The 25,407-nt window shown below is 34.7% G+C and overlaps 1 protein-coding gene and 2 long non-coding RNA genes across 4 annotated transcripts in view; all 3 read left to right on the forward strand.

The window, feature by feature from the left end:
* Positions 1–25,407, forward strand: part of LOC147076407 (uncharacterized) — a 493,316-nt gene that overhangs the window by 264,094 nt on the left and 203,815 nt on the right. The window lies entirely within an intron of this gene.
* LOC147076425 (uncharacterized) lies at positions 1,699–7,093 on the forward strand. The gene is made up of 3 exons (XR_015069619.1): positions 1,699–1,934; positions 3,126–3,278; positions 5,550–7,093. It is a non-coding gene; the product is annotated as an uncharacterized LOC147076425 (long non-coding RNA).
* On the forward strand, positions 17,732–25,335 carry LOC147076426 (uncharacterized). The gene is made up of 3 exons (XR_015069620.1): positions 17,732–17,945; positions 19,904–20,059; positions 22,108–25,335. It is a non-coding gene; the product is annotated as an uncharacterized LOC147076426 (long non-coding RNA).

The raw sequence follows: 25,407 nt of genomic DNA on the forward strand, positions 1-25,407 counted from the left end.
AATTACTACTTTTTGCATTACAATAAATTGAGTTTATTTTAAGGAAACTACAGTAGGTAATGATCTCGGGACAATGAATAAATTATCCGATATCCATGATATATTACATAATGAATATATAACTTCCATTAGCCTTCCCTGCCCCAACCAAACCTCGATCAAAAGAACATTTTATTCAATAATCTGCTATTAATATTTCATTAATTAAAACATATCAAATTGCCCTAGTAAAAATAAATAGATACAAACTCAAAAACTCCTAAGTTTTTTAATACAACAAGGATTTAATTCTAAAGACTCCTAGAAACCAAAGTATGCTGGTATGTCATAGTCAATATCTATAATATAGGCTCAAGCTTCCATCCGATGATGTGGGTTTCAACAGCTTAACAATCCGCTTTCTGGCTCCTTTGAACAATAATTTGTAAGTAACCTACTGTAGGCACCTTCCTTCACAGTTTTGAAAAAAAAATCTTCGACGACAGCGTTTTACACGAGCGACATGGATGGCAAAGAAACGTTTTGGGCCTGGGTTTCAAGACAATATAAAAACCTACTTATTAGATGTAAGTTATTTTTATAAACTACAGAAACTTATGTAGCTGCATAGTTTCAGAAAGAAAAATTAGAACGAACCAATGCTGACCTATATTAATTTCACTTTACTGGTGAATGTTCTATCTATGGAACCACAACGGGTGACTGATGGCTCTAGCCTGGGAGCCCAGTTCGGGGGGCGGGTCGATCAGATAAATGAGATAGGTACATACATTACACATTACTGATTTGTAAAACGCGACAGTGGTGTTTTCCACTGCCTTTAACCTTAGCGATATAATAGATTATGTACCGTGAGGGGGGAAATATCCTGTTCCGGGGAGCCGCTACAGAATGTAGGGCACATGGTTTTATTACTTAGTTTAAAGTATCGATCCGTCTTTGATTGATACTATTTATTTCTAATAACTACGTTATCAACTTATGAACTAGCTTACCTATAAATTTATTACAATATACTTTGAAACATTAAATTATCCATTAGGTAGGTAGGTACCTACCTATATTGATGTTATGTGTAAATTTTCGACATAAGTAGGTACTTACCTAAATGGCAAATGGAAGGTGTTTTATTTTAAAAGTCTCTGTAGGTACTTTAACCGCCAATGAATATTACTAAAGTTTCCAACGCTTATCGTAGTAGATTTTTGGGTTTCCACCGTCCTTCTTCCTTCTTTACTCGACGTTTCGGGCGCGTTGCAGAGGCCATTATCAAGAGATGATATTATGTTTTATGATGATATCGCGAACCTGGCGGCGAACATCGGCGAGATCGCCTTGATGGTGACCGACCTTTGCTAGGGGATGGCACAATAAGAAGAAGAAGAAACGGTACTGTTCGGTTATCAGGAATACAGCGGAAAACACATTTTGTAGATAGCCGATATACTGGATTATTTGTTAGTTTGGGTTAGGTTTGGTTAGGTTAACCTAACAAATAATCCAGTTTATCGGCTATTTACAAAATGTGTTTTCCGCTGTATTCCTGATAACCGAACAGTACCGAAGAAACGAATATTTCGTATAACATAATTAAGTACCCACCTACCTAATTAGTTTCATTCTGCGGAATATAGAGAGCGATTTTTTAACAACTATTTTCTAATGAAATTATTTTAAAAGTGGCAATACTGTTTATGTACCATTATGTTGTCTATGGTAAACCAACACGTCGCCGACTGCCGTACAACGCTACAAACTTTCACACGTTCAGGCATAAAACACGCAAAATGGAAGTGAAACGCGAACCACAAGATATCGAACCTGATGCAGAAGAGGAGCATTGGTTTGAAGTGCCGGCATTTCATTACAGTAACCCAGATGCACCTGCTTTTATAAAACAAGAGAACGATGACGTTGCCAGTTACAATTTTGAGGTTAGTTTTTTTTAAATCTGTTTTTTGTCAGTTTGGGTCTCATCCTTCAAACCAGAGACGTTGAAAACTACTTTGTATTTAGTTGGAGGTTAACATCACGATGCTAAGCCATACTATTAGTAACCAAAGTCCACAAAATAAGCACCTATGTTTTTTGGCTTCCTATTCATAGTCCTGTCTACATTCTGGCATTTTTTCATTCGCTAGACGAATGCCACGCAGTGCATGGGTAGCCGTCGCATTGCCTGCCTAAAACCGGTTATGATATAATATTACTATAATTATCATTATAATATAATAATAACACTGTTTCCGTGAATAATTTAAAACTATTTGACGAACAATTCAACTTTTTCTTTTAACTTATAACATGCGTAAAACTGCTCGCTATTTAAACTAGCTCATCTATTCTATACACAAGGCTGCTATCGGCGGCTATCGAGAGTAGTTTATCTTGTTTTTGTATTAAAGTACTTATTATATTTGTTGCAATAAGTTAGCCGTCTAAACTGTCTGTGTCGCTCTAAAAGTTAACACACCCAAGAGAGGTGCTGTTAAAACATAGTACTTTTTGACAGTTCAGACAGTTTACTTATTGTAACAATTACCGCCTCAATATTTAAATATAATAAACTACCCTCGATCGTCCCCAATAGCAGCCTTGTGTATTGAATAGATGCATTAATTGAAATGAATTAAAAACTTGAAGTGGAATATGAAATGTTTGAGGCAGGCAATGTGCAGGCTACGTATGCTCTGCAGCCCTATGTTGTAACTTGTGACATGAAGTCACCCGACGACATGACGTAATTGTGACGTATGCTCAATACACGCATCGAGGCGAGCCGCCCAATGCACACGGCTCACCATAAATAATATTATGCTGAAACACCTATTTCTGTATGGGGACAATGAATAACGCCAGTATTAGAGTAGCGTTAATTTCTCGAAGACTTTTGACTCACTCCGGTAGTACGTTCGTGATGTCATATGACGTCATGTCGCCGGGCGACTTCAACTCGCAAGTTACAACATAAGGCCACTGAGATTCGTTTATGTAGCAAACGAAAAAAAATGTCCGAATGTCGACAGTTAACATTTTAAACCACTAGATCAACGTTGATGCAGTATTGAAAGATTAGCAGGACCTTAATGTGCTTTAATATACAACATAATTGATTATTTCCTCAGAACCCTGCTTCAGACCTGACCAATATAAAAGTTGAGACCCATTTCCAACACGTCAACATCAAGGAAGAGAATTTTGAAGATACACCACGCCAATCGTATCTTGAAGAACCACAACCCAGCTGTTCTTACACGGAATGCAAGCCTGCTAATAAGGTACACAATATATATTTTTGTTTTTAACAATATAAGCACCTACATAATGAATTATGGAATGGTGGTTCCCGACACGTCGCCAATATTTCTGGTACATCGTTGCTAGGCGCATTTCACCCTGATATTTGATTCGACATTGACAAAGCCATAAATCATTATTAATATCTGACGCCAGCTATATTGCAAGTATCTCGGCGCACACTAACGTCGCAACCTCTTGTCAAAACAGATAAACGTCACTGTACATTCGACATGAATAGTGGACATCAAACTTTGTAACTCATAGGTACTCATTTGTTTTCATTGAATTAAGAAACAGTTTGCAGATGGCGTTTTCAGTTTTTTTAATTCAAGCCTTGCCTAAGCCAAACCATAATCGATAAAAAATATTCTTCTATCTATAAATATCTAAAATTATGTATGGTTTGATGGCATAATCATAGATAAACGAATGTTTTACGTCACTGTACATCCCAGTGGCGAAGAGTGTAGGTAAGCTGTTAAGATTCGATATAAATAGTGCATACTAAACTTTGTCAGTCATACTTTTTTTGTTTTCATTGAACTGAGAATACAGTTTGCAGATGGTGTTGGTTAGTTTTAAAATTCATTTAAAGTCTTGCCTACTCTAAACTAAACCATTGCCGGAATAATTTTAGATATTTTATAAATAAACGAATTATTTTGACTATTATCTACTATGGCTTGGGTTCGGCAGGGTTTAATTGAATTTTAAAAAACAAACAATTACTATCTACACATTGTAGTCTCAGTTCAATGAAAACAAATACGTTGGACTTACAAAGTTAAGTGTGCACTATGGCTGATCTTAACAGCCTACTACCAGGCGGCTCTCGTGGTGCAGTGGGTAAGGCGCTGGCCTTCCACTCGAGAGTTCTGGGTTCGATTCCCGGTCATGACAAAAACAATTATGTGTTTTTCTCAAAGCCTGGGTGTTTGTGATTGTTCAAAATTACTAACAACCACCTTGTACGAAAAATCAAGGACATGGTTATTAATAATTCTAAAAAAAAAAAAACAGCCTACTACTATTCACCACTGAACTACATTATATTATACATCTTGTCTTATTGAAAACGTAAAGATCGCTTCACATAGTTTTGTATGTCCATATTGTTGTAGCTTTGTTTTTTGTCCTAATTATTTATTAATAATTAGAATCATTTATGTTTGTTCTTTGAACGAGCTCCTCTTTCCCACGGACAATTTGTATAATAAAGTCTGTTTAAAATCAGAGAAAGCACACTTGAGTGTCGTCGAAGTCCATGTCTCAGCCATTGTCAAACATTGCACATTCATCATTGTCAAACTGTTCAAATGACATACTACTCTATGTAGCAACTCACGTGCATTCGCTGATTCAGGCATAATTTACCATATCTTAACGAACTAAAGGAGGTCCCTTTCAAGATTGTAATCATGGCAATCCAGAAGAATTTACTTTGTATGGAATTGGTTTCAAACAGTGTGCTCTAAAAGTGTGTATATGTCATAGTTGCCCTTATTAAGACGTAACAACTGTTTTATATTTGCTGCCATTTTCTATTGGTCCCATTTATAATTTGATACAAGTAAATAGTCTGGAGTTATAGAAAATTATGTAGTACAACAACGGATACAAATCGTAAAATAATATTATCAATATAATGTCTTACATCGTGTTAACTGTTAATAAATGCATGGTGGAAATGCATTGTATTATTCATTTAAATAAAATGGCCAATCCAAGAATTAAGTTCACGTTCTACATTCTTTGTACAAGGACCAAGAATTTCTGCGTAGTATCAAAACCTAAAAACTACAGTAACTCTGGCACATTCATGATCACCCTGAATCTATCCACTGCTGGATGAAGGTCTCTCCAAGCTGATTCCACATCTCTCAGTCATGTGCGTTGCTTTGCATCGAACATCGATCCAGCGGCCTCTAGGTCTGTCTTGCGAACGTTTCGTACTTCTTGGATACCACTGGATGAGTAAATTTGTCCAACTTTTGTCCCTTCTTATGAGAGATATTGCCACATTATGAAAGGATAAAATTACAGCATCATACAGTTTGTCACACAAGGAATGATCAACGGTAAACATAGCAGAGGATGACGCAGCATTTCGTGTATTAAGAATCTCAACTCCACCGAACTGTTTTGGCTATTAGATGAGGATGTAAACGGTGACATTTAACTGAGTTCTTATGTAGTATTTCTTTTAGCGAAACATCCAATTTAATATATTCTCTGTTTATTTTGTTTAGGTGGTCCCTCAGGGAGCAGAGAATGTTTCGAGTCTCACCTCGTTGTGGAGGAAATCAGATGACATGCGGATGGACAAAAAAGACATTAAAAATGAATTCAAGGATAATGTCACAAACCCTCCATTATTAATAGCCGTTATAAACGTTAAAAAAACTTTATTTCACAAGGAAAATTTTGTTTGCAATGTTTGTTTTGATTTTTTTGCATCGTCAGACTTACTAAAGCTTCACACAAGCTTTCATAAAAAACCAACAGTAAAAACGTCGCATACCACCAAAAATCCATTACAATGTGTTGAATGTAATTATTCATGTTCCAAACCTAATGTAATGAAGAGACATAAATTGACACATTCCGGTGAAAATCCATTTAAGTGTGATCAGTGTGTGTTCTCATGCAAATGGGCTTTTCAACTTAAAAGCCATAAATTTACCCATACTGGTGAAAAACAATTTAAATGTGACCAATGTGATTACTCTTGTTCTATATCGTGCAACATGAAAAGACATAAAATTACGCATTCTGGTGAAAAACCATTTAAATGTGATGAGTGTGATTTCTCATGTGTACAATTTCATTATATAAAATTACATAAAATGACTCACTCCGGCGAAAAGTTACTAAAATGTGACCAATGTGATTTCTCATGCATATTTTCTAGTAACATGAAAACACACAAAAGGATTCACTCCGATGAAAAACCATTTAAATGTGATGAATGTTCGTTCTCATGTAAAAGTTCGAATTATTTAAAAATACACAAAATTACCCACACTGGCGAAAAACCGTTTAAATGCGGTATTTGTGATTTTTCATGTATACGATCGTATAGCATGAAATCTCACCTAATGATACATTCTGGTGATAAGCCATATAAATGTGACCAGTGCCACGTGTCATGCACACGGTCTGCCGATTTAAAATTACACAAAATGACCCATACAGGGGAAAAGCCATTTAAATGTGATGAGTGTAATTACTCTTGCATTAAATCATCTCATATGAAATTTCACAAAATGACTCATTCCGGTGAAAAGCCTTTTAAATGTGATGAATGCAATTACTCCTGTATACAATCTAGCCATATGAAATTACACAAAGTAAAACATCACCAAGGAAAATCCATTCAATTATAATTTGTGTGATTACTCGTATATCGCATCAAGTAACATAACATGATATACCAGTGACAAAATGCGATTTTTTTAAACCTAATTTTGCACCTTGAAATTACACAAAATGGCACATTCTGATAAAGAGCCATTTAAATATGACTAGTTTTGTTACTCGTGCATTCAATTTGCAACCACGAAGTCACGCTAAATAATCCATTCTGGTAAGAAACATTTAAATGCATCGACTGAAATTACTCTTATATATTATCGATTATCGAGAAAAAATATATAGTTATTTACGCTTGCCAAAAGAATCACTTGGTAAAAAATTGAACGTATAAAAATGCTTCAGCGCATAGGATTGGATTAAAAATTATGTTTCTTGAATCAATTATATACATGTATACAATAATATTCATAGGAACAATTAAAACTTTGTTTTATATAAAAGTTAGTAAACCCATAGTTATAAAAGTGTATAAATTATATTTGTAATGGACCCTATACCGGAAGATGTTACGTAGAGTTTCGAGAAGTGGTTGTATAGACGCATCCTCAAAATTCCTTGGACTGACCGAAAGAGAAATGTTGTCGTTCACAATCGAATGGGAAATGATGGAGGAGTTCTACGTAGTATCAAAACCAGAAACTACAGTACCTCGGTTATATTTTGAGAGGATAAGAGTACTGCGTTCCCCAACTTTTTATCCAAGAAAAGATCGACAGTAAGCGTAGCAGAGGACGAGGTTGCATTTCGTGGCTTAAGAACCTTCAAGCAATCTTCACCCTGATGGTGGCCGACTTCCGCTTGGGGATGGCACGATAAGAAGGAGAAATAAAACTTCAAAACTTTCGAGTTTAATCACCAAAATATTAAATAGGTATAAATGATGCCTGGTGCCTTGATGTCATTTAACACGGTGTTTTTCTACCTTTTGATTCTCATATGTTTCTGTGGACCTCTACCCATAAGTAATAGTCTCTCGAGGAACGATTTTTTTAATTATAAATATAATTTTTAATAAAATTATTTAAAGATATTCTTTACCAACTACAAAGGTATCTACGTACTTGTACGTGTTCTTTTTTTTTAAAATAATATGACGTTACATTTATTTAGTATGCGTGACTTTCGTTATGACTAGCAAAACTATTTTTTTTAAATATCTAGTTAGGTATGTCGGCGACAGAAAGTAGTCTTGTCTTTTGCGAAATCAGAAAAGTTACGAGCTTTTAATAGCCGACGTCGAACAAGAGGCGTGGATGTAGGCTGTGCCAAATAGTGCACACAAAACTTTATCAGTCATACTTACTTGTTTTCATTGAACTAATAATACAAAATGCAGACGGTGCCAGTTAGGTTTAAGATTAATTATACCCTGCCTTATAGGCCATCCATGGACTGAAACCGTATGCGGTTTAGAACCGTGTGCCATACTAAGCTTATCTTTTTTGTTCATGGAACATTTTCATTTATTTCATTGGTTCATTTTCACAAACTATATTATAAGCATCTGATCTTATCCGTTTATACCATACACTTACAAATTTAGTGAAAATTTAATCTCATGAACAAAAATCATAAGTTTAGTATGGCACACGGATTTAAACCGCATACGGTTTCAGTCCATGGATGGCCTCTTAGTAAACCACAATAAATTTAATAAATATGATTATGTGTCTATCCCTGAAATTTTCTGTTGACCTCCAAAGCCACAAGAGCACCACAATTCCCGGTTGCGAAAAACCGATTTAAAGTGTCGACTTTGACAATAGTACTATTAAGTCTAGTTATTTAATATTGCTTGTCCCTGTTTTGCAATGGACCATTATTATTTTATTTCATTATTATTTTAACATATTACTATCGTTCCACTAGTACAGTGTTTTACAACCTTTTCGTGTCAACGACATCCTTTACAACTAATTTAACATTTTTCAAAGCACACTAAAATTGTAAATAATTTTTTGCGCACGTTTCACTTTAAGTTTCAATTTTTTTTCTTGTCGCGAATATTAATGGATGAGAAACTCTGCCTATTCTAGTATATTTTTAAGAATCTAGTATTGTATAGCAGTTCTTCAAGCGATATTCTAGAATCACTATTATGAATGTATAATTGTATAATGATCCCCTGGCTGCCATGTATCCAAGCACCATATTATGTCAATATAGATACTATCTTCCTGGTCTTTCTTGATTCCATTACTATGTTAGATTAAGCTGTCAAAATGCTTCTTAAATAAATGGCCATTTTCACAGTAGGAACTGTCTACTTATTGACCACACCATCACCATACATTCACACCCTAAAGCAGGCCCCATGTCCAGTATGAGGCGCCTCCCTCTACATACCTATCACTAAGGTTTTTTTTATATTAATAACCATGCCATTGCTTTTTCGTACAAGGTGGTTGGGTGGGTTAGTTGCATGGATGTGGGGCTAATTAGGTTGCTCCTTTTATATCTTTAATTTTCTTTATGGCCATAATTAAATATTTTGTGTAGTGTTCTTGTGTTGTTCTATTGCTTAGTACTTTGTGAGGCTTTTCGAGGTCAATTTCATGATTATGCTGTCTACGTTGAGTCCTGAGAGTCCATCGCTCCCTTTCTAGTATAGGGCAGTCGTTGATGTTTTGCCACACAGTTTGAGATGTGTTGCCGTCACATGGACAACAGTCATCATCCCTCAATTTAAATCTTTTTAAATAAGCTCGCACCGCTCCGTGGCCTGTTAGTATATGTGTGAGTTCTTGTGATATTTTTATGTTCCCGGCAAGGGTGATGGCAGAGTTTATGTTTGGAATAAACTTCTGCGTTATTGATCATGTGGCGGATGTTGTGTATCTGTGGTTCCATAGCTCTATTGTGTCTTCGTTTAGTTTTTGTTTTGCGTAACTTAGAGGGAAGTGTGTGTAAGTTGAAGTTCTTTTATCGGGTCTAGGACGATTTGACACCGGGACAACTGGACGGTACTTTAAAAAAAATATTTAATATTATTATTTATATTTAAATGATTAATAAGTATTATGATTTAATAGTTGGTGAGAATGTTAAGCAATATTAGAAGAAAGTATAAATCCGATAAAATGTACGAAATGTGATTTTTCATGTTTAAAACCAAATAACATAAGAAGGCATAAAATAATTCATTCTGGTAAAAAACCACATAAATGTGACCAATGTAATTTCTCATGTACACGGTCTACTTATATGAAAATACATAAAATGACCCATACCGGTGAAAAGCCATTTAAATGTACCCAATGTTATTACACATCCATACGATCTAGTAACTTGCAAAGACATAAATTCACTCATTCCAGTGAAAAACCGTTTAAATGTGATCAATGTATTTTCACATGCATTTGCTCGTTTTACATGAATAGACATAAAATGACACATTCTGGCGAAAAGCCATTTAAATGTGATGAATGTTTGTTCTCATGTAAAACTTCCGAATATATTAAATTACACAAACTGACTCATTCTGTTGAAAAGAGATTTAACCGGTTAAGTGCCCAAAGCGTCTTTGTACGCCCTAATTACACCAATTCTTATGTTAATTACTATCAATTAACTAATTGCGGCATAAAAAGGATTAAATGTCTCGAATGTAATTATTCATCTAATTATGCAAGATCGATTAAGCTACATAACATGACACATTCGGGCTTAAAACCATTAAAGTGTTCAGAATGTAATTATTCGTGTATACAATCTTGTAACATGAAATCACACAAAATGACTCATCTTCATGAAAAATTGTTTAAATGTAATGAATGTATATACTCAACTAAAAATGCTAGAGCATTAAAACTTCACATGATTACACATTCTGGTGAAAAACCATTTAAATGTGAAAAATGTAATTACTCTTGTTTTATATCAAGCAACATGAAAAGACATAAAATTACTCATTCTGATGTAAAACCCTTTAAGTGTGACCAATGTGAGTTCTCGTGTATACAATCGAGTTACATGAAATTACATTAAATGACTCACTCCGGTGAAAAGCTACTCAAATGTGACAAATGCAATTTCTCGTGCATATTTTCTGGTAACATGAAATCGCATAAGAGGACTCATACTGATGAAAAGCCATTTAAATGTGCTGAATGTTGTTTCTCATGTAAAACTTCTGATTATTTGAAAATACATCAAATGACTCATTCTGGTTTGAAACGTTTCAAGTGTGACGAATGTAATTTCACATCAAATTATGCTACTACGATAAAGCAGCACAAGATGGCGCATTCTGGAGAAAATACATTTAAATGTGAAGAATGTAATTTCTCCTGTTCAAAATTTAATAACATGAAAAGACACAAAATGACTCATTCCTCTGAAAAGCCCTTTAAATGTACTGTGTGTTCGTTCTCTTGTGTTCAATCTAATAACATGAAATTACACGAAATGACTCATTCTGGGGAAAAGCCATTTAAATGTGATCAATGCGATTTTTCATGTACACGATCGTATAGCATGAAATCACACAAAATGTCCCATGCTGGTGAAAAACCATTTAAATGTGATCAATGCGATATTGCATGCAAACGGTCTGCCGATTAAAAATTACACAAAATGATACATTTAGGTGAAAAGCCATTTAAATGTACTGAATGCAACTACTCATGCATTAAATCAACCCATATGAAATTACACAAGAAGACTCATTCTGGTGAAAAGCCTTTTAAATGTGATGTGTGTAACTACTCGTGCATACAATCTACTCATATGAAATTACACAAAATGAAACATTCTGGGGAAAATCCATTTAATTGTAGTTTTTGCGATTACTCTTGCAACCGATCCAGCGACATGAAATCACACGAAATGATTCATTCTAGTGAAAAGTCTTTTAAGTCTGTTAATTGCGATTTTTCTTGCACACAACGTGGTGGCATGAAATCACACAAAATGACCCATACTAATGAAAAGCCATTTAAATGTTCTGAATGTGATCATGTGCACAATCTGGTTCTATGAAATTACACAAAATGACTCATTCCGGTAAAAAGCTATTTATATGTCGAGATTGTAATTATACATGTATTCAATCCGCAACCATGAAAACACACAAAATGACCCACTCTGGTGAAAAACCTTTTAAATGTGACAAATGTAATTACTCATGTATACTATCGAGTGTCATGAAAAGACATAAAAAGATTCATGTAGGTGTAAAGCCACAGTAAATTATTTAGTCTCGTGCGTACAAATTAATGTCGCCTATTCGACTCTTGCATTCCGACGGTGCTGCTTTACGGTAGCGAATCATAGCACCTTACGAAGGCTCAGAGCAACTATATACTGAGCTTCGAAAACAGATGTTTGCGACGAATACTGGGTGTGCGGTGGTATTACTTTAGGAGAAACGAGGAGATAAGAGAACGCACCAAGCAGCCTCTCATCACGCTGAACGTAAAGAGGCGACGTTGGACCTGGCTCGGCCACATGCTGCGGATGCCAGAAGAGAACTTCAACCTGGCTTGCCTGTTCTTCAAGCTGACCGAATTCCGGCGTCCTGGAAGGCCGCTAAATACAATCTACAGATTGTATACGGCAGAGCTACGGGATGCTGGTTTGAACTGGAACGAAGCTAGAAGACTGGCGAGCGACAGGGATTCTTGGAGGCGCCGCGTGGTGTCCATATGCTCCAATTAAGGGGCGGATATGGCAAAAGAAAAAGAAGAGAAAAAGAAGAAGTACAAATAAAATTTAATAATTCCCATTAAGATGGAATTAATTTAATTTACATTTTTATTGAAATTCTAAAGTCTGCATGTTGATTTTTTAAACCAGTTGAATGCTATCTTTCATATTCGTGCGTCTAATAAATATTATATTTAAAACCTAATAACATAAATTGATCGACTCTGATAATATTTCTTTTGTATACCATCTACTTATATGAAAATATATAAAATGACCCATTCCGGTAAAAAGCCATTTAAATGTACCCAATGCATACCATCTAGTAACATGGAAAGAAGAAGACAGAATAGATAGAATTAAAATACAGTTGTAATTATAATTAACTATTTCTTTTATTTAACGAATAATACACAAGATTTAAGAATATACAATTCTATATATTGAACATACATAATTTTGAAAAACACTTCTGAGAAAGTATATTATAACCAATAGTAAAAATCTTTTTTGAAAAAAGTATGCCAACCCGGCAAGGAATCGAACCATGCATCTCTTGGGTTTACGCCCCGTCCACGCATTATCCTCTATGCTACAAGGCGACGTACTAATAGCGACAAATTTTAACTATTGGCCTTTTTAATACCTGCTCATCAGCGGTCTTCTACGTTTTATATACATTAAAAATAATAATAAATGCGTTAAAAATAGTGTAATAATATATTTGTAATAGTAATTAAAGTATTACAGTTAATACCACGGCCTTTTTTAATAGTTTAATTTGTGTCTTAAATTTAATTAAATTAATATTTTAAGTATGTATTTACTTTAACGATAAATTTAGGTATTTATTGGTCTAGTTTTGTAATCACTGTTTTACAATAAATTCTAATCGATCAAATTTTTAATGTTTTTGTGTAATAACAGTGGCATCTATGAATAAATACTAAAACTATGTTGTTAGCACACTTTATCCACTGCAGAAAACTACAAGTTATTTAATAAAATTTCATTCACACAAGAAAATATAATTGCAAAATTACAGTTGCTAGAAGTATTATCATACCGAGGTGTCACTTGTCATTCACCATTACAAAAAAATATTATTCAGTTTTATTATTACTCATTGCGCCCATCAGCAACTGTACCAAAAAAGTCTACTACGCAATAGTAAAGGGAAACGGTTTTTCATATTTTCTATCGCTTCTGAAGCAGGCAGTGAGTGAAGCAATACGAATCAAGTGGTACGACAAGGTTACGCGGTTAATTTGAAACAACCTTCACGTAAAAATAGTAATAGATAATGTGAATGCCCCCCTTCAAATTCGCAATCGAACCATGTTTTAAGCAGAAGGTTGTTAATGTTGTTTCACTGACGGCCAGCCCCGGAAGTAAGCGAATGAGTAAATAATTTTAGACCGAAATGCACAACTATCCAAAGAATTCTATGAATTATGGCACAGTCAAGACACAGCACTAAATGCACAGGACTAGTAGCCAGTCGGGAAGTAGCTCTTTAAATCGTCTAACACAAATCACCACCTTTTTACTTTGCCATAATACAAAGACATACTTTTAATGATAACATGTAACCCAAACTTTTAGTTAGGTACTACAATAATATTTATGTCATATTTCGAGTAAAAAGCAAAATATATTTAATAATTAATTTCCAAAAATCCGTGGTTTTAACTAAAGTGTAAACAAACCCTCATGTAAACTCTTCCTTATCCAGTGGCGCACCCAGGATTTAATATTGGGGGGGCCAAGGAGGAGAATGTAAATTAGTCCCATAGGCTCTATTTCTTTTTCACAGCCTAATTTCTCGTCTATCGGTCCTTTGTCTATTGCACTCGGTGTACCTACACCATGGTCCCCACATCCTGAAACGGGCCCGCAGGCTAGGATATTTGGTGGACCCCCTACCTACCGCTAAGTTTAAAGGCAGTGTGAGACACTATATTAACGTTTTTTAAATTGTGTTTTAGTTCAAATTAAGGGTACTCATACAGTGAATTATTGACGATTTTTAATACATCTACTTTAATAATCAAGAAATATATTGCACAATTATATAAGTAATTGAAAATGTACATGGCCACGAAGTATAATAGAGCCACAGGCGACTTTTTTTTTACTATTAAAGCTAATTTATGATGTGTGTTTATCTCACTTATCTGGTCAACCTGAGACGCTGGGACCCCTACAGCCCGGGCCCCCAGGCTAATGCCCTGTCAGCCCTCCCCAGCCATGACCTACACCACTCCGGAATTCGGGTGGACACCGAGAATTTTTTGACAGTTCCATTAGGGATTGGGTTTCTAAAAAACCTGACATTTATGTTTCGAAATTTTTGTGTTAGAAATTATAATCTAAGAAAATTTTCTAAAAAGGCTGCTGGAGAATTACAAATCATTTTTTGGCGTGTTATTTGTCTAAGCCCAAGGTATAGTTTATTGGCTTTCAATTTCAATGGGTAAAATCATTCTGATTATTTTAATATTTTGGGGGGTGCCAGGGCCCCTTGCCCACCCCCCCTTGGGTGCGCCTCTGTCCTTATCAATACGAATTTATTGAAATGATAGAAAATTTACCTAATGGACGTTTAGAACGAACAGTTTGCCGATCGAGGAAACTCGACATTTCCAGGAGTAAAGTTTCACTATAACAGGTTCGGCGAACCTTTTTACCTACGCGTGCCGAAATTTCCCAAATACCTATTATTTTTTGACTGTCCGACGTGCCGACCAGTTTTTCATGGGGAAAAATGAAAAAAATAGTTTTCAAGAAATCTTTCAAAAAAGTTTTTAAACTACATTAGTTGCGTTCTCGAGGTTCTATCATTCATCGTATTTTTAGCGGAAGGCATATCTATTATTCTTTAAATCATTTTTTTCCTTGTTTTACTAATATTTCAAAGAGATCGTGGGCACGATTTTTATCATGCTTCTTTCATACTTATTACATTCTCCATTCTTGAACGGTTTTCTATTTTCAGCGATTATGTATGAGGCAAAATAACAAGTAACTATTGTATTTGAAAGATTGCCGATACATTTCGTTAGGTTTGTTGATAGAATATTTTTATATTTTCATTGTTCGATCAATAAATTCTTCAAGCCTAAGGACCGACCTTGTAATTATATCTTTACATTCAATGTAATGCATATTTTTGAAAACTATTTGCCTTCTATTTTTTATACAATACGATTTGTCATTTTTATGCATGCATTTCGTCGTTTCCATTCACGCATCGATTGGTAAATAGTATGGTTAAAAATAATATTAAAAACCGAAGAAAATCCGTTTGGCCATTATCGTATCTGTTCTGGCAGAACACACTGGAGACTGGAGAATACTAGTTTTGAGTAATTTGACTTTGAAGTTGTTAAAATGTTTGAAATGGTCTATCATTTGAGTTTATTAAGTAATCATATAAAGGATAACTTTATAATAAATACTGTTTATTTATTAATAAGGTTTCCAGACGGTAACGTTTGAAATAAGGAACATTTTGGTAGGTACTTATAACTAGCTCAATATGTCATTCTTTCGAATTAGTGTCTTCTGCCAAAACAGTGACGATATACTTATCTACATTATTTATTTAATATTATATACTTATACATTAATTTATTATTTGTAAAAAAAAAATTAAAAAAAAAACATTTTTTAAATTATTATAAGTACTTAGGTAGTTTTTTTCTCTTCAAAATAAAACATTCGCGTGCCAAGCAAAATCATTTCGCGTGCCATAGGTTCGCCATCCCTGCACTATAAGATGCTGCGAAGCCTAGAGAAGACACTAGGACGTTTATCAATTAGTGTTTAGAGCCAAACTTTCTGTATAGATATGAGCTTATTTCCAACCAAATGGGTGACAGGAAAGAAAATGGGCTTGCTGCACTTATCACAGCATGTGACAAGGAGGTAAGTACCTAATTACATAATTTATATTCTTATACTCATAATTATTCTTATAATCTTATACTTTATTCTTATACTTGCCTTAGTTTCTATTCTTATATTCTTATACTTGGTCTTATAGTTATAACCTTAGGTTTAACTTAACTTATATTCTTATAGTTGCTCGCGTTACGTTTGTGCTTAAGAATGACTCTTTCACTAATTAATAGTTTTAGTGAATCAGGAATAGCGTCTTCAACATTAGATAGAAGTAGGAATATACCCAGAATTCTCGTACACTGTGACCGTATGTCACCTAATATAATATCTGCAGCTGCTTTTACAACCTTAAGCCGTTCTTCTTGGTCATTTGCACTTATTTTACAATACAGTTGTCACTCAGTATTTTATAGCCTAGCTACTTTTCGAAAACAAACAATTGAAAGTTTTTTGGCAGTTTCAGCTATCAAAACATCTTCACCATATTTCTTATAAAGGCGGGCCTTTACTGTCCTTACATCAGGGCGAAAAGAGCCTTCTATTATATCAATAATTAATTCATCTAACGGAAACTGACATTCATCTGAGTTAGGTACCTATCTTCCAGATAAGAAAAAATATTCTCCATCACTTCATCAACGTTTTTTGCAGATTTTTGCCCTCTTTGTGGTCTTCCTTCAGGTTTCTGAACTAAGTAATGATGACGTACTACAATGGGCAGCACCCCCACCACGACGGAGGTATGCGGCAATCATATTTTCATCATTTATGTACCTAGGTACTTTTTATAGCAACTTTCGTGTACCGTCACTTCTGTCAACTCTTTAAGTAAACCTAGGCGTTCCTTGTTTTTACGTTTAATACTACAATCGTGAAGAGTTTTCACGCCCTTTTCTTTAACCACTCGTAAACGTTCGTCACCCAACTGATCATCACGTCATAATATTATAAAATACACATTTAGTACCTACACAATATAATATTATAATAACATGTAAGTAATTTAAAGACACATAGGTACCTACCAACACAATACACGGTATGTAAAGAATAAACATAACTTCGCGCGCGATGGAGATTAAACTAAAGTAAGAGTGCTACTGATTCGTGTCGTGGAACCAGCGGTACTGGTGGGGGTATTGGAATATTGCCCTTGAATAGGTACATAATATACTGTTTTCAACAGCAAATATCTCACAAACAGTCAGAGATAGAAAAAAAACGTGTTTATAAACATTTTAGGAAATCTAATAAGCTTTAATTTTATATAAGTAAGTAAGTTCTTATAACAATATTTTTGCTACGACCAACCGTTTTTGAGATATAAGCGAAAAACCAAAATTTCGCAGTTTTTTACCTGCCAAAAGTTGTACCGATGTCAGCCGAATTGGTAATCTCGTTATTTCTCACTCTACCATATACACAAGTAGAAAAAAAATCTTCTACCCCTCCTTTTGCAACCATAACGTATTTTTCGGTCCAATTTGACTGGACTAATAATTATGCTGTATGGTAACATTCCTCAACACGTCACCTTACGATCGCACTCATTCACGCATTCAAGACGCGAAATGGAGGTGAAACGCGAAGTAGATGAATTCAAATCTGATGCAAAAGGGCACGATTGGTTTGATGTGCCTAAATTCCATTCCAGCAGCCCAGATACACCTACTTCTATAAAACAAGAAATTGCTGACGATGACACTCCCGCATTTGAGGTTAGTTTTTTTTACTGAATAAAACGTCATTCTATAGAGATGGGACATACATGTAGGTGTGTAATTTAAGTAAACAGAACCACTGGTCGACCGATTAAGTTAGATCTCGCGTTGAATGAATTGAGAGGAACTTGATAATTTACCTTAGTAAACATTTTGTTCACTATTATGACTGAAGTATTGCATTAATTGATTTATCACCAATAGCAGAATGTTAAGCGCCCACATGCGCCACGTAGGTCAAAATAGAGTTTTTATGGTATTTTCAAAGCATAAGCCTGAACATTCCTTAAACGTTGTAGATAATCTATTTGTATAATTTTGAAGCCTAATTATCCTTTATATTTATTTTAATCATTTGATGGCTGCATAAAGTATTTTTACAACGTTTTTCTTAGCTCGTATTCTTATTTGTCCGGTGCTTCTTTGTCCGGTACAAATCTTGCAATCGATTTTTAACTAACTTTCCGACTAGTTAGACATTTGAAACTTTTAGAATATATCAGAACACGATGGCAATGCATTTTTTTTATTACTTTTAGCCATCTTTAAGTAGAATTGAATTCATTTTCAGTTAATTCTGTTTTGTATGAAAAGTTATTTCGACACCATTATTGGTTGTTAGGGGTCTGGGGTCCTAGCAACTAAATTATTAATATATACGTGCGTTACTATGGAAATCAATATGACATTTCAGTATTATTTCTATCAAGAACAATTTTTTTAGATCGTTTAAGCTTGTTAAGTCAAGTTTATATGATTCAACAGAAAATTTAAAAACGTACTTATATAAAAAGTTCTTTTTATCTTGTAATTATTATTACGTAACATAGTATTCTATTAAACCTCTCGATCTAATGTTTTAGAATATAGTCATATTTCAGTACATCCATGAGCAGTGGTGTTAAGATTTTTTAGATTCATTAATTTTTAAACCCAATTATAATACCATTATTACGGACACTTTCCTAATAATTACTTCCGTTCAGCTACCTACTCGCATTCGACAACCACTTACGAATGAGACGGCTCGCAATAACTTAGGTAGGTATATTTATAGCGAATGTACACGTGCATGGATTTCCTTGCATCCGATAATGTATATTCTAAAATATCGCGGTAATAACTATTTACACGTAAAAGTGCTGACTGTCTTGCCAATCTCATTATTCAAGAGTAAGCGAGACGCGATGCTATCATTGTTATTTGACAGGTCGTGAAAATCGGTTAACCTCAAAATGAGTCCCTGCGCGGTGTAGTTTGTTTTTTTTACTGGCAGGTTCGCTATTATCGGTCTACTGTACAGGCGCCGATATTGCAGGGTCAAATTATTGCGTTTAAATTTAGAAGCTTCTATACTTTTTTTGATTCGTGCATACTCGTGCATTTTTTGTTATGACCGCGATAATACGTACTGTCAGCAGTAAATACATGCACGTGTAAACTGGGTATTATATCTTAGGTAGTTATACTTTTCTATTTTATGGCCTAAAAGTGCGGAGTGTCTGGGTATGGAGAATGCATCTGTAAAAGTGCAGTATTCTTTTGGTATTCAACTGGTGCGTTGCCCATCAGGTGGCAATTAGACATAATTAGCATGTTATTTAAATTTGGTAAGTAATTAAATAATTATTAAACGGTCCGCAGCGAATGGGTAGTAGGCGGAGTAACTATAGAAGTCAGTGATTTAAGGCAGAACCCCCTCTTAAACCATTTTTCTGTGTGCATGTCTAAAGTCATTAGTTTATTGATACTTCACTATAAAGACTATAGGTAACATTATCGTTTATATCATGTTACTTTGACCCCTAATTAGTTACATTCCGATTCATTTTAAGGTAATTCAAGTATCAGATAGGTAAAAAAATGTTATAGGTATTACCTATAATAACTTTTAACCACTTCATAGCAAACATACCATTTAACATGTACTTTAACTGTTTAATTTGTTTCCTCAGAACCCTGTTACAGACCTGACTAATATAAAATCTGAGACTCATTTTGAACGAGTTGATGGTATCAAGGAGGAGAATGCTGAAGACACAACACGCCCATCATATTATGAAGAACCTCAACCCGGATGTTCTTATATGGAATGCAAACCAGAAAATAAGGTAGGTACACAATATCATTTATGTAGCTGTCAGTATATTATTGATCAAATATATATTTTTAATGTATCAAATTATTCGACCGCAATAATAAATTCCCAGGGACTCATATACCGGTAAACAACTTATTACCTGTGTCAGCAGATTGATTGGCGATATTAAATAAGGTGTCGTAATGGAAAATTTGTCTAATATCCATTCCCATAGTATCATATTATATTATGACTGTAATAATAAATAAATTTCACAGCTACTCGTATTTAAACCGCTGACTCGTTCAATATAATTATATACTAGAATAAATTGTTTAGGTATTAGTTTCGACTATATAAATTACGAATAATGATTTATCAAAATGTCACTCGAATATATTATGTTTCCAGTCTGTTACCATCGCTTCGCCCAGTATCTGATTGTACCGAGATGCGGACCTCGGATCCGTACCTAAGTTTAGTATTGTAACATAACTGCTGTAACATACCATTGTACCAACCGTTACGGCTAATAAAACTCGCTCCTGTGCCTTCTTCTTCTTCGACTTCTTCATCATCATCCTCAACACCATAACCTACGACACATCGACGACCCCCGAAGTGTGAACCCACACATCGAACACCACATTTATTTATGGTCTATCACCGCGTTTTCTTCTTCTTTCTTTCATCGACATTTCGAGCTTGTTATAGAGGCCATTTTAAAGAGACAATATCAATAACATGATAAAAAGCCATATCTTTAAAAGAAATGGAATAGGTATTCTAATAGATTGTAAACTGACGGTTGACATTTAAAAATAATGTCGATATATCGGTGTTATTATGACTATATCATTATTATTTATGACATTGTTATGGGTTGGAGTTATTAAAAGATAATATTAATTAAAATTAATGTTGTCCTTTATTTTCCACTTTATTACTTAAATCACATAACACTTTTACTGGTATACTAATATAAAGTTTGAATATTACTACAATATGTTTTTTTGGTTAGAAATCCAACTGAAGAGTGTTTTTTATATTACTGGATAGCCACTAGGCAGGAATAATATTGATGATGCAAGAAACAAAAATGAAACATGATTTAACATGTAAAACAATGAACTTATTGTTTCCAGCCACAATCGAAGCTACTGGAATGTAGGCTCACTATAGTTGCGTAATTTGAATGGCACATAACAGCATTACAACACTTGGCGTGTCTTGGTCTCCTGCTTCAAGGATAACTTCCTGCATCCTTGTGGCCTGTTTTCTCGTATTATACAAAATTGTCAATAATAACTGTACAACAATCTAATCGTTTACACGTGATTACACTTAATATGATGATTCCTGGAACGTGGCGCATGTCAAAATAAGTGCGTGACAAAAATATATTATAAATCGATCGCGATATGACGGATTCGCATTTACCAGGGTCTCAATGAACGATATTTACATGTAGGTATTACATTTTAGCTAAGCTGGTCATTATAATTCAAAACATTTGCAATCAGTTGAAAACAATTTGTAGGTGATCCTTGCTAGAGAAACCAGAAATATGTTACTCATTAGTGTAGTAATCCTACCACTCAGCATTAAATGAGTGACAAACTTTAATATGTATGTTTTGTTGTCAAAACAAAACAATGGAGCGATAATGATCGTTAGTCTTTCCTCAATCATAACTTGATCAGTAGGATCTGTTATGATTTGTTAATTGCGCTCTTGTAATTTATAGACTGCATTTGTATAAATTGGAATGACAATCTATGAATCCTTACTCTCTCATCGAGTCCTTTACTCGACACAGGCAACCGTCATTCCACTCGAGTCGAAGTCTTTCAGTTCATTAATATAATCATTCTCATAAGTACATTACCCGCGATTATGATATGAAGCCGTCATCTTTATTGAAGTACCTATTATTAATTATTCTTGTAACGATATATATACTTTCTCCTCTAAACAACCAAGCAAGAACGACTCCTATTTCCTCCACACCCAATAACCGCCATATTATAAGGTATTGCTTGTGTGAAACCTCTATATAATTTGTGTTTTTATGTTTAGATGATCCCTACAAGTGCTGAGAATGTTACGAATCTCTCATCATTGTGGAGGAAGTCAGATGTCTTGATGTCAGATGTCAGATGTCAGAGATCTTCTGATGACATACAGATAGATAAGCAAGACATAAAGAATGAACTCAAGGAGTATCTCAAGAAGTATCATGTTATAGGTGACATGTATTGCTCTGATAAGAAAAATGAATTTCACTGTAATGTCACAATCCCTCATTTATTAATAGCCGTTATAGAGGTAGAGAAAACTTGTTTTCATGAAGAGAATTATGTGTGCAGTGTTTGTTTTGATTTTTTCGCATCGTCAGACTTACTGAAGCTTCACAAAGCGTCTCATGAAAAAGCAACATTAAAAAAGACTCGAGATAGTATAAATCCGATAAAATGTACGGAATGTAATTTTTCATGTTTAAAACCAAATAACATGAGAAGACATCAATTGATTCATTCTGGTGAAAAACCACATAAATGTGACCAATGTAATTTCTCATGTATACGGTCTAGTTATATAAAAATACATAAAATGACACATTCCGCTGAAAAGCCATTTAAATGTACTGTATGTTCGTTCTCTTGTATTAAATCTACTAACATGAAGTTACACAAAATGACTCATTCTGGGGAAAAACCATTTAAATGTGATCAATGCGATTTTTCATGCACTCGATCATATAGCATGAAATCACACAAAATGTCCCATACTGGTGAAAAACCATTTAAATGTGATCAATGCGATATAGCATGTAAACGGTCTGGCGGTTTAAAACTACACAAAATGACACATTCAGGTGAAAAGCCATTTAAATGTAATGAATGCAACTACTCATGCAGACAATCAACACATATGAAATTGCACAAGATGACTCATTCGGGTGAAAAACCTTTTAAATGTGATGTGTGTAATTACTCGTGCATACAATCTACTCTTCTGAAATTACATAAAATGATACATTCTGTGGAAAAACCATTTAATTGTACTTTTTGCGATTACTCGTGCATCCGATCCAGCGACATGAAATCACACGAAATGATTCATTCTACTGAAAAGCCTTTTAAGTGTGATATATGCGATTTTTCTTGCATACATCGTGGAGGCCTGAAATTACACAAAATGACCCATACTAATGAAAAGCCATTTAAATGTTCTGAATGTGAATACTCTTGTGCACAATCTGGTTCTATGAAATTCCACAAAATGACGCATTCCGGTATAAAGCCATTTATATGTCAAGAGTGTAATTACACATGTATTCAATCCGCAACCATGAAAACACACAGAATGATCCACTCTGGCGAAAAACCTTTTAAATGTGATGAATGTAATTACTCATGCATACTATCGAGTATCATGAAAAGACATAAAAAGATTCATTTAGGTAAGAAAAAAAAAGGAAAGTATTCATGTTTTTTTCAAACTAGTTGAATGCTTTCTTTTACACTCATTTGGCCTAGTTTGGGCGGGGCACATTGCTCGCCGAAAGGACGGCCGTTGGACAAATGCCGTCATCCAATGGTACCCAAGAGGCACGAAACGACCACAGGGTCGCCCTAAAAGCCGCTGGATTGACGAACTGATAAAGTTCGGCGGAAATACGTGGCAGCGAACGACACAGGACCGAGAGAGTTGGAAGAAGCTTGGGGAGGCCTTCATTCAGCAGTGGATTAACCCCGGCTGATGATGATGATGTTTATGTCCTATATCAAAATGGTATAGTACCTATGCCGAAAATACTGTACGTACTTTTTAATATCGGATGTTTTTTTTTTCAGATTTGCTTTCTACAATAAAAAATACAAAAAATTTGATATTCCGTATCATAATTTTATTTTGTGCGAAGTACTATAATTTCGTAATAAAGGAAATTCCCGTTTTCTACTTTTTTATGACAGACATAAAACCTATACATTTACAACCGAAAATAATAATATAATATAAAGTCCTGCTAACACGGTTTACTTTTAACGATTATCGCGGAGGAATCATGCGCAGTGACCCGTGTAAATGCACATTCATCCTCGAATCATCGAAAGTGATCATCCGAAATCGAATATAGTTAAACATGTTCTACTTTTCGATCATCGTGGATGATTTGCAAAAGTGCCGCGCATGCGCACTGCGCCTCTGAGTATGTCATTTTTAATAATTGAAAACGAAAAACCAACCGTATATAGTTGAAGTGTTCATTTGGTATAGAAGTTTTGGCGGTCTGGTTGTGAAGAAACGAGACCGCGGTAGGTGGATGACCATGTGGTGTGATGAAGAATCGAGGTTTGGTTCTTGCTACGATGGACGGATGCTATGAGATGCTGTGCGGAGCGATACAGAAACTGAGATATTGACAGTCCGGGAAGTTATGATAGAGTGGCATTCCTATTCAATTGTGATCCGCTTTCTATCGACTTACTCACAATAAAAATAATTGAAACCTTGAAAAGCATATTTAGTAAATCATCTTATAAATATTAAGTCAGCTATTTTATATCGAGTTAAGTATTAGCTAAATATATGGGGAAAGAGATTTTAAGGAAATCTCGATGATATATATGCTGACACGGCTGGGTTGTTGATTCCCATGAAGTAAAAGAAAATGTAGAAAAGATTTCAAATGCTTAACGGTATAGCTAGATTAATTGTATGACTCTAAATCATGGCCCCCACAAAGGGGGGGGCTGACAGTGCTCTAGGCTGGGGGCCCAGGCTTAGGAGGGGCCCGGCGTAGCAGGTCTACCAGTTAAGTGAGATGAACACATCTTAAATTTATAAGCTCTAATAGTAAAAAAAAGTCGCCTGCGGCGCTATAACACGGATAGAATTTTATTTTATAATTAATTTTAGTGTTTCCAGGCTAATAAAAATGATTATTTATCAAACATGGCGAAGGATCACAATATGTAACTTGGCAATCACAAAAAAGGGTCGCGATCAGTGCTTCATGATATGATGCTGACTGCCGACAATGATTCAAGCTGATTTATTTAAAATACCAAAAATCGGTAAAAGTATCCGAATACCCTTTATTTTCATTTTCACATTAAAAAATACACAGAGTTCCGCGGAATATCTTTTGGGAAACACTACTGTAGAACATTACACTTCCCTCAACCTTAGCGATAGGTTGGGGGCCCGCTTCAGGATGTGGGGGCCGTGGTCTTAATATCGGAGGTGGGTGTGATCGCGCAGTCACGTGGATATGAAATTAATGAAACATGAATCTACAAAATATTTAAAAAAAAAAAAATGGATATCAGTTATTAGTCATTAAAGATAATACTAAATAAGAAAGCCTTG

This window comes from Rhyacophila brunnea, unplaced genomic scaffold (assembly GCF_057557595.1).
Source record: "Rhyacophila brunnea isolate RB1 unplaced genomic scaffold, BYU_Rbru_1.0 scaffold_13, whole genome shotgun sequence".
NCBI classification, from domain to species: Eukaryota; Metazoa; Arthropoda; class Insecta; order Trichoptera; family Rhyacophilidae; genus Rhyacophila; species Rhyacophila brunnea.